Here is a 12,305-nt window from a genome sequence, read left to right as displayed (position 1 = left end):
ACAAAAGTGTGGACAAATTTGGAGGTCCAACCTTCTGCGTCAACAAATAGAAGGTTTTTGGTCTCTAAGCACAAAAGGTTTTAGTCAAGGCATATATTCGAGTGGTCATAATCAATAAAGTTTTTCACTCCGTTAAAGGAGGCCTCCCAGTCTATAGCGGTTACACTCTATAGATTTTCACGTGCCACGTGGATATTGAGGGAGACATAATGTTGTTATGACAACATGTAACACCCATTGCTTACAACTTGTTGAACACAATGTAGGACTGAGAGGGGGGTGGATCAGTGGTTCCTAAAAAAATTTATTTTTAAACCAAGCTTTGAGTACCGATTAACAACCTAAACACTAAACTATCAAACCGGTAAGATAAGAGTGGATATCAAAAGAGGCAAACATACAAATGCATAACCCACAACACCAGATGTATGAGGAAAACCCAATATGGGAAAAGCCTCGGTGAGAAATGTTGCTAGAGTCTATTTCTCCAATCTAGCCTCACAATGAAACAACATGCTACAGTTATTTAGGGCACCAACCCAAGGAGCACCAACCCCTACACCAAGCACCAACTCGATGTAATATAATGAAATACAATTTAATGCAATGATTGCACCTAGTTGCAAATGAGTTATGCAACACCTGATAAAGTGATGTCTGTTGGTTATTGTAACGTCCTAAAATTGCGACACTTGTAATTTTGACTGCATTTGGGTCTTCACGATGGCGATGCAACACGGAACCTGAATGGAGACCCCGAAACTTGTCCGCGACATCAAAAACTGCATTTTTCCAGCACCCTGGCCTGATCCTCCTTGCACCCTGTTGTCCCGGGAGGTGGGACCAGAGCGCCCAGCGCCCTGGTCCTTCAGGACCATGGCGCCCAGCGCCCTGGTCCCCCAAGACCATGGCGCCTAGTGCCCTAGTCCCTGGCCCTATTTTGGGCCCGGTCTCCTATGGGGCTTCGGGTCTTTTTGTTTGCAAATTGGAAAATTATCTTTCCTGGTCGGCCCAAGGTCGGAAAAATCAGTCTATCAGCCCTAACTGACAAGTATATAAACTACATTTCCTCTCCCATTTGAAAAAGGAAGGACATATGTAGAAAAAGCGTGGAAACGATACTCAAACATTCAAGCATTCAAGCATTCAAGCATTCCTTCAAACAATTGATCATTCTAAGTCTCCATTCAAGGCTAAGTGTTGCATTCAAGACAAGGATTCAACCATTGAAGAGGAGATCACATACTACAACATACAACATACAACATACAACAACATCTATACCTTCGCACATAAGGATACAAACATCCTTACAACAAGGTATTAGTACTTGTTTTACATTACATTTACAACATTTCTCATTTCTTGGTTAATTCCAAAACCGGGGTTTGACCTAAAGACAAACCCCTCCTCCCTAACCCCCCAATCGTCTTCGCTTTTCTGTGTGTAGGTTGCAGGTACGCGGCTGAAATTGAAGATCTGGAATCCTTGTGCAGAGACGAACAGATCCCCCTTCGTTTCGCGGATTTTTCGGAGGACCGTGTGCACGCCGGGCGCCATCGTCCCGTCAACTTTCGCTCAAATTTGCAGAACAGCACCATCTCGACATTTTACTGCTAATTCCAGGTCCGCAGCTTCATATCATATCCCTATCTCTGTTTATAAGCGAATATTTCCCACTTTACATGCATTCCTAGTTCAATCTTTCTATCTACATTCTTTACAAAAGAGGGTATCCTTGATGTCTTAACCCTTGAAACTCATTTAGAATCCAATATTGCATTGTGTGGGATTGGATCTTGTGGGTTTCAACCCCTCTTTTGAATGTAAAGTCTCCCCTAAGTGAAAACCATCAACCCTAGTGACTCTACCTTCTCTCTCCTCGGAGTTGGGGAGGGGAGAACGACTAGGGTTCGATTTTTCCGCTTTACATTTTGGTGAACTCGACGTGAACATCCTCATTCTGATTATTCATGGTTAGATCTGAAAATTTTGCTTTCTTAATTATATTTCCATGTTTGATCTTTTGCAAATTTTAGAGGTTAATTGCATAAAAACCCTAAAATTTTCTTTTTAGTAATTAAACTTGTGCAATGTTTAATTGTTAATGCTTGTTTCAGATCTACCCTTCTATTGCAAATTACCAATTCATATCTGTGCTTTAATTTTGAAAATTAAGTGGTTAAGTGTCAAAACCCTAATTTTTAAAACCTCCTTGATTCAACCTTTGACTGATAATTTCACTGATCAAAACACCTCCAAATCGGCTGTAACTTTGGATTCCGCAATAAAATCACAATATCTTTCATCCCTGAAAATTTGGAAAAAAGTTGTGAGGACCGTGTGCACCCCGAGCGCCATCGTCCCCGACATTTTTTCCGAAATTTCGGGAGTTAGATCTTACTGTATTTTTCTGCTAAAATCCAGACTTTTGGCTGATTTTATCAATTTTAACACTTTCAAAATTAAAGTCAAAGTTGATCTAGCGATTGCTTGGATTGAGGCTTTTAATCATTCAAAAATTGTTGAAATTAAAATTCATATCAAAATTGTGTTTCTTACAGTCCTAAATCTGAAAAGTGTGTTAGCATTCATTCGAAATTTCAGTGCTTTATTCAAATTCTTGCAAATTGTGACTTTTGAAATTAAGTGCTTAATTACAACAACCTTGATTTCCACTTTCAAATTTGAATTTTGCATGAAATCGAGTCAACTTTTAAAATTTCAAAACTTGCATTGCTTTCAGCATTCCCTCTAAAATCATAAAATTCAAAATTTCAGTTTCCCTCTCCTTTTCAAAATTCAAATTTTACATTTTTCAACAATCTTGGTAGGGTTCAATTTTGAGATTGCAACTTTAATTTGGCCTATCTACAAATCGTAAAATCACTCAATTTTTTCAGATTAGCTTTAAAATCATCATAACTTTCATCCCTGAAAATTTCGAAAAAAGTTGCGAGGACCGTGTGCACTCCGAGCGCCACGGTCCCGGACATTTTTTTCGAAATTTCGGGAGATTGTCCTGATTGTATTTAACAGCTTAAATCTAGGAGATTGGCTGATTTTATTGAAATTTGCTACCTCTAAAATTCAAAATCTTCTCTCTCTCTTTAGTGCATGAGTTTTACAACAATAAGCCCTACTTACACTATTCCCGTTAGACGAAGCCTTAGAATTAAGTCTTTCCAAGGTGTAATTACCAAGGAGATGGAACCTAATTTGAATAGCCTTTTTAACGAGGACATGGGTAATTCCTCTAATCCTCCTAATGATGAAGAAGCTCTCCATGAGGTTTCTGTAGAACAACTTTCGAAATTGGATAATCAATTTGATGATTTTCGACAATGGATGTCTCAAGAATACCCCGATAGTCAAGCTCTTTCATTAATTGAGGGTCTAAAACGTATGGTTCAAAGTGATAAGAATGGAATTGATATTTTGCGTGGTATTGCACACATTGTGGATTCGAATGTGATGCCTATGAAGAGTTGTGCTGAAACTTTGGGTTATACACAACCTCCTACTCAAGTTAATCATTTTATTCCTTTGACGACTCCTATTGCTAGTATACCTACTTTTACATCAAACATAATGACTACTTCAACACAAGATATTCCTCCTATGATCACCAGTCATGGGGGCAATCCCTCTTCTTCAATCAACCCTCTTCCTTCATTCAATCCGACTTCTTCATTCATTCCTTCAATAAGTGTTCCTATTATATCACCACAAATGAACATGACGCAAGGGGGCAATTCGTTTAACCATTCCATTCCTCCTTGTAGTGTCCCTCCTTTCCAATCATCTCCTATGACTAACTATCATAGTGTCCCACCACCTTATTCTCTACCTTCTTTCAACAACATAACACCTCCATCACAATCTAACACGTCTAATATGAACTCTTCGACTGAAGCGACTATTAACAATCTTGCACAAACTGTCTCTTCTTTACAACAACAAATTGCCTCTATGAATCAATCTAAGTTTAGTGTGCCCACATTTGATGTTGCGAGCCCACTTTCTCTTGACATTGTTCGTGCTATTCCCCCTAAACATGTTGAAATTCCGCATTTGGAGCTTTATAATGGTAAGGGTGATCCTCTAACACATGTTAAGACCTTTCAAACAATATGTACTGATTTTGCTTATGACCAAAGGTTGCTTGCAAAACTGTTTACTAGAACATTAAGAGATAAAGCCCTACAATGGTATTGCTCGTTACCTTCTTATTCTATTACTTCTTTCGAACAACTTGCAAATGCTTTTATTCAACAATTTCAAAACAATATAAGTCCTAAAGTTACTTTGATTGATTTAATGCATTGTAAACAAGGTGTTAAAGAAAAAGTGACTGATTTCATTGGTAGATATAAGCATTTGTATGCTCAAATTTCTTTTCCAGTGCCTGACAATGATATTCAAAGAATCTTTATTTCTAATTTACAAAAAGATATTCGAGATAAACTTCTGTTTTCTGAGTTTACTTCTTTCCAACAGTTGTGTGCAACTCTTCACAATTATCAACTGACTGTGAGTCAAATGGAACAATCACATCCTATGGCTCCGAGTGATAAGGGTGATAGTAGTCAACAACCATTTGGGAAGTTTAAACCAAACAGAGAGTCCATTAAATTCAATGAAAACATCATCAACAACAATGTGAATGCAGCATCAGGTGTGCCTCCTATTTCTAAGTTTTTCAAGAAAGAAAGAAAGTTTACTCCTTTGAATGAATCATTGCATAGTATTATGAATAAGTTATTGGAACAAAATGTGCTTACTCTTCCTCCTATAAGGCAAATAGATCCTGTAAAGATTAATTCGCCCTATTTTGATAACAAATCTTTTTGTCAATTTCATCGTCATCCTGGGCATGATACTGAAAAATGTTTTGCTTTAAAAGGTAAAATTCAAGATTTGATTGATAATAATACTATCTCTGTTTCCGGTGTGAATGATAAAGGCAACACATCTGTAGCTCCTCCTAACCAAAATCTTCAGATTTTTACTGATCCATTGCCTTCTCATACCTCTAATGCGATTGATACTACTGATTCCTCTGTCTCACCTGATGATCTTGTGTCTATGACTCCGAATGTGATTAACTTTGTAGAGCAGCAGAAAATCCCTAAAGAACCTTCCATCACATTTGATTCCAGTTAGACTATCAGGGCACCTGATGGTCCTTTATATATAGTTGCAAAAGTCAAGAATACACCTTGTCGTGGAGTGCTTATTGATCCTTCTTGTATGGTTAATGTCATTACTGAAGAATTTATTTTTACTTTGCAATTGAATCAAGTAATCTATGACGAAACAAATGTGGTTGTGAAATTATTTGATGCATTTTCTTCTCCTGCAATTGGTTCTATTACATTACCTATTGAGGTCCATAACAAATCCCTTGATGTGGACTTCGCTATTATTCCATCATCCGAACAATTTCGTGTGAAGCTAGGCTATCCTTGGCTATCTTCCATGAAAGCTATTGCTTCTCCTATTCATAAGTGCTTGAAATTTCCCCATAATGGTGAAGTTGTTACTGTCAATCATAGTCTCTTTAAACCAGCTGAAAGAACTTCTAGCGTTCCTATTGATTACTTTTGGCCTAAACAATTCCAATCTCTTCCTCTGCGAAGTGATCATCTTTTTAAATCTTATCAAGAGTGGAAAAAAGTTATGATCCTATCTCTAAGTGAACCTAGAACACCCAAACTTGACATTCCTATCATTCTTGAGAAGGACGTTTTTCCTTTGAAAGATAAAACCAATGTCTTTCCTCAAGAAGATTCCCAACCCATCCCCATGGATGTGACTATGTCTATGCCTAATAAACTTTCTAAAAGTAGACCTATACCTCCTCGTCATGATGGACTTGGTCTCCTTCCTAAACCAAATATTCCTCCTTTATATGGAGCAGTTCCTCCTCCTTCCTCTTATGGAGAGAAGAGACCTTCCTCTTCTCCTATTATCCAGCCTAAGAGACCACAACCTAAACACCCAAGTGATAAGGATGAGAACATTCCTCCTCCTCACTCTCCTCAACTTCCTACTAAGACTAGACGAAATCGTTCTGCACATGAACGCCGACGAAAGCGTCATCTTAGAGCTCAGGCAGCTGCTTCTCAAACTCTACAATCTCCAAAAACACCTTCAACAAGCATTATTCCATTTTCTCCAAAATCTCCTAAACATAAGATGCATGATGGTCTTGATCCTGTGCGAGTTAAAGATCCTATTTTTATAAATCTTGATGATGATATAGATGAAAATGTTATTCATGATGAAAATGTTACTCCTGTTCATTCTGATAGTGAATATGAATATGTTGATGTTGATAACCATTTATCTAATGCATTTTCTAAAGCACTTATCCTAGCTCCTAGACAAGAACACCGCGGCTTGGGATATGAACATAGCCCTTGTTTGGATCTTGTGATAGCTCCATCTGCTGTGTTGGATGTTCCTCCTCTAGCGTGTTTCCTACCTTCTCGAAATACTGATCAGCAAGATCGGGGGGTAGATGACGTGCTAGACTAGTGTCATTAGCATAGCAGATTCTCTCCTCCTCTCTTTTGTTACTTCTTCTATGTGTTATTCTCATTCTTCTATTCGTTGTCCTTGGTGTTGTCTACTTGAGGACGATGCAAAGCATTGAGATCTCTTTTGGTCTCTCTCATGTTGACTCAAAAGACACATGTGTTCCCTTCTTCTAGGTGACCTTCCTTGATTGGGGAATGAAGAACAATTATGCATACATACATATGATATACATGAATTATCATACAACATACTGACCCCGAGGAAAGCAAAGTCACCTTGTGCTTTGTGTTTTGTGTCTATTATCCTTGGGCTTATCTCACACTTGGGGGCTAAATCCTTCCTTTCCCTTCTCATTCTTATATGTATCACTACCTTAAAGCAATCACCCCCGGTGAGGCATGTGCGATCGCTTTAACGTAGGGGGGCATACATCCTGTTCATATCTTTTCAAGATACTTGAAAGTTTCTTGGCGAATTTAGCTTTGCCTTGAAAATTTTTGATATCTTTCTTGCATGACTCATAGTGAGGGAACCTTACTACTGACAGTCATGGTTCTCCCTCGTGATCTTCCCTTTTACTTTGTCAATCGAAGTCGTAAGATCCTTAGTCCACTGGGGGCTTGGTGTATCTTGCCTCCTTGACGTGGTGAGAGTCTTTCAATGTTGTTTCCTTGTACTTTACCGAAAGTATTGGCGTACGCTTATACTCCCGCTAAAGTGGGGGCTAAATGTAACGTCCTAAAATTGTGACACTTGCAATTTCGACTGCATTTGGGTCTTCACGATGGCGATGCAACACGGAACCTGAATGGAGACCCCGAAACTTGTCCGCGACATCAAAAACTGCATTTTTCTAGCACCCTGGCCTGATCCTCCTTGCACCCTGCTGTCCCGGGAGGTGGGACCAGAGCGCCCAGCGCCCTGGTCCTTCAGGACCATGGCGCCCAGTGCCCTGGTCCTTCAGGACCATGGCGCCCAGCGCCCTTGTCCCTAGCCCTATTTTGGGCCCGGTCTCCTATGGGGCTTCGGGTCTTTTTGTTTGCAAATTGGAAAATTATCTTTCCTGGTCAGCCCAAGGTCAAAAAAATCAGTCTATCAGCCCTAACTGACAAGTATATAAACTACATTTCCTCTCCCATTTGAAAAAGGAAGGACATATGTAGAAAAAGCGTGGAAACGATACTCAAACATTCAAGCATTCAAGCATTCCTTCAAGCAATTGATCATTCTAAGTCTCCATTCAAGGCTAAGTGTTGCATTCAAGACAAGGATTCAACCATTGAAGAGGAGATCACAACATACAACATACAACATACAAAATACAACATACAACATACAACATACAACATACAACAACATCTATACCTTCGCACATAAGGATACAAACATCCTTACAACAAGGTATTAGTACTTGTTTTACATTACATTTACAACATTTCTCATTTCTTGGTTAATTCCAAAACCGGGGTTTGACCTAAAGGCAAACCCCTCCTCCCTAACCCCCCAATCGTCTTCGCTTTTTTGTGTGTAGGTTGCAGGTACGCGGCTGAAATTGAAGATCTGGAATCCTTGTGCAGAGACGAACAGATCCCCCTTCGTTTCGCAGATTTTTCGGAGGACCGTGTGCACGCCGGGCGCCATCGTCCCGTCAACATTCGCTCAAATTTGCAGAACAGCACCGTCTCGACATTTTACTGCTAATTCCAGGTCCGCAGCTTCATATCATATCCCTATCTCTGTTTATAAGCGAATATTTCCCACTTTACATGCATTCCTAGTTCAATCTTTCTATCTACATTCTTTACAAAAGAGGGTATCCTTGATGTCTTAACCCTTGAAACTCATTTAGAATCCAATCTTGCATTGTGTGGGATTGGATCTTGTGGGTTTCAACCCCTCTTTTGAATGTAAAGTCTCCCCTAAGTGAAAACCATCAACCCTAGTGACTCTCCCTTCTCTCTCCTCGGAGTTGGGGAGGGGAGAACGACTAGGGTTTGATTATTCCGCTTTACAGTTATCAACCTCCTCTTCTTCACTAGTTCTCCCACTGTCGGTTATCAGATTTCTCTCTTTGATCACTTACCCGTTACTCTTTGCCTTTCTTCTCTTTCTCTGATCCTCACCTTGTATAGTACCACACTTGGATGCCTTCCTAACCTTTCATTACCTACCAGTATGCTTGAATTTTAAGACTATAACAGTTCACCAGTTACTCTATCTCTACCGATTAGAACCTCTCACTGGTTCAGCCTACTAACACACACTCTAACTCTCTATGAAAGAACTCTTAGGCATGTAGTCTTTCTTCTTGCTCAAGCTCTCTTTTCTCTCACAACTCTCGTCTAGCATCAAATAATCTCAATCTAGAGTTCACATATTTAAGTGTGAGGGTTCCCGCCAAAAGCAACATTCAAATGATGGCATGTTAGGGTTTTCCTTCACCAAATCAATCCATATCAGATCAGATCTGATTTGCTTTTCTGGAATGGTGATCTGCATCACATCAAATAGCACCGGCCATCTCCTCGCTTTCCAATGTGCGTTTTCTATTTTTGGATGTCTGCAACATGCTTTTCTGCATTTCTCTGTCAATCGCCTTTAATGGCTCGATTGTTTCCTTCAGCCAATGAGTACAAGGATCAGATCATCCTGCAAGGTTATTTCAATCACCTTGCCACTTTGTTTCCCTCGAGCTGCAACATTCTGACATCGTCCCATGATTTGTAGGTTCTTCATTAATATCGACCTTCTTTTTTAAGTTTTACGTCAATGAGCACTTCACCGACCTCTGCGTACTTGCCACCTGGTTTCCACCTGTCATCCTTGTCAACATCCACCTATTCTTAGACTGCATAGTTGGTTTGACATCCTTCACCGACCAAGACATACTACTGGTTCAACTTCACCTTACCATTATAACCTATCCTCACTGGTGGACCTTCACACTAGTTGATCTCTTCTTTATTGGTGGATCAACTTGGCCTTCCATCAAACATGTTGGTCCATCCACTGAATCCATTTACCGATTGCATTATACTTCTCTTTGTCTATCAATGATCACATCCCTCTGTTCTTCTTTTCTTCTTTGCTTGCTTGTCGATGGTCCTACTTTACCGGTAGATGTTGCACTTGATGTGTACTAGTAACATACCTTTCTTGTCTACTTACACACCTCATCCTTCATACTGATTGACATCATTACTTACTTCACCCATACCGGTCACCACTACCTACTCACCGGTGACCATTCCATACCGGTTGACATCAATGACAACATAATGCCAACAATCTCCCCCTTTGGCATTGATGTCAACACACTTTGTTCCTTCATCCGACCCATTTGGCCATTCTCCCCCTTTGACAACAATGACAAAGGGTTGGGGCATCCTTCCATCTAATTCATTCTCCATCGGTCATACAGTGTATTCTCCCCTTTTGGCCACAATCTGCTCAACCAACAACATATAAGAATCAAATGTGATTGTACTACGAGTGCTGCCAAGTGGGAAAGTAGATACCCATAATCATGAAATTCTCTTGAGTATTACTACAACAATTTCCTTCTTCTGTAGTTGATGCTTCCAGTACACCCATAATGTTCAAGCATGTCGGTTCTGCATCATAAACACTCGATCTCCCATGTGTCCAGCATATGGTCCAAGAGATAGGGGATTTTACAATGAACTCCCCTTGAACCATAGATCTCCTTCCAAACTTAAGTGCATGAGGCAGGTGACACAACTCCCAACTTGTGTCTTAAGTACTCAAAAGTGCTTACCGGTAATGGTTTGGTGAAGATGTCTGCCACTTGTTCTCCTATAGGAACATATTCCATTACAACTTCTTGTCCTTCAACCTTCTCTCTAAGAAAATGATACTTGATGGCTATATGCTTTGTCCTTGAGTGCATCATCAGGTTCTTTGATATGTTGATGGCACTTAAATTGTCACATCGGATGGGAACAAGATCAAAGATATCCACCTGTATGTCTTTGAGGGTCTGCTTCATCCAAAGCACCTAAGAGCAGTATGTGGCAACATCAATATATTCTGCTTCAACAATGGATAGGGAGACTGAATCATGCTTCTTGTTATGCCATGAGACCAATCGGTCACCTAGGAAGAATGCACCACCACTTGTGCTCTTCCTGTCATCAATGCAACTTGCCCAATCAACATCAATATATGCTTCCAAGATGAATTACCCTTGTTTAGGGTACCATAATCCATAATTGAGTGTCCCTTGCAGGTACCTAAAAATTTTGTTGACTGCATTCATGTGTGACTGCTTAGGTACCGCTTGAAATCTGACCACCATACACATTGTTTACACTATATCCGATCTAAAAGCAGTAAGATACAATAAACTGCCTATCATGGATATATACAATGTCTGATCCACTACCAATGACTCATTATTCTTGCTCAGTTTTCTTCCGGTCACCATGGGGGTACTCACTAATTTGCAGTCCTCCATTTCAAACTTCTTTAGCATGTCCTTTGCATACTTGGCTTGTGAGATGAAGATTCCCTTGTCTAGCTGTGATATCTGCAAACCAAGAAAGTATGTCAATTCTCTGAGCATTTTCATCTCAAACTCTGACTGCATCTGATTAGCAAAATCTTTGCAAAGAGTGTCCTTTTTGCCTCCAAAAATGATGTCATCTACATACACAACCATAATGATCATGTGGTTTTCATCTGCCTTGATGTATAGATTATTGTTAGCACTCCCCCTTTTGAATCCTTGCTCCTTCAGGTACTTATATAGCCTTGAATATCATGCTCTAGGAGCCTGCTTTAAACCATATAGAGCTTTCTTCAACCAATACACAAAGGTTTCATCATCATGTAACAAAAAACCTTCTGGTTGCTCCATGTACACTTCTTCTTCCAAATTTCCATTGAGGAAGGCAAATTTTACATCCATTTGATATACCTTATAACCCTTGTAGGCTGAAAAAGCTAGAAACATCCTAATTACTTCTAGTCTAGCTACCAATGCAAATGTTTCTTCAAAATCAATGCCCTCTACTTGAGAGTAACCCTTGCACACAAGTCTAGCTTTATGCCTAACAATTTTACCTTCTTCATTCATCTTGTTTCGGTAGACCCATTTGGTGCCAACGATGTTCTTGTCTTCTGGTCTAGGGACAAATCCCCAAGTCTTGTTCTTCTCAATCTGCTACAACTCTTCTTCCATGGCATCCATCCATTTCTGACTTTGGTTGGCCTCATTGAATGTCTTAGGTTCTACTTTAGTCATGAGGTAGAAATTTACTTGTTCATCATTTGGGGCAAGTCTTCTTCTAGATTGTACACCATCACTCTTATTACCTAAAATCTGCTCTTGTGGATGATTTTTCTGCACATACCGGTTAGGGACCTTATTGGATGCTTCTTCCAGTTCATTATCTCACTGATCTTCTTCACCTTCATCACCAGAATCATCATACCAGTTCATTTGTGCTTGTCTTCCTTTATGCATATCCTCGTCAACTCTTATATGCACACTTTCAATGACTCTTCCAAGTCTTTTGTTGTAGCATTTATAGGCCTTACTGTTAGTTAGGTAACCAAGGAAGATCCCTTCATCACTCCTGGAGTCAAAACTACCTAAACCATCCATGTCTCTCTTGATAAAATATTTGCTTCCAAATACTTTGAAGTACTTGATTGATGGTTTCCGGTCATACCACAGCTCATAAGGTTTCATTCTGCTATTTGTTCTTAGTTGAACCCGGTTCAAATTATATGCT

The sequence above is a fragment of the Cryptomeria japonica genome, chromosome 10 (assembly GCF_030272615.1).
Source record: "Cryptomeria japonica chromosome 10, Sugi_1.0, whole genome shotgun sequence".
Lineage (NCBI taxonomy): Eukaryota > Viridiplantae > Streptophyta > Pinopsida > Cupressales > Cupressaceae > Cryptomeria > Cryptomeria japonica.
This window is presented reverse-complemented; position numbering follows the sequence as displayed.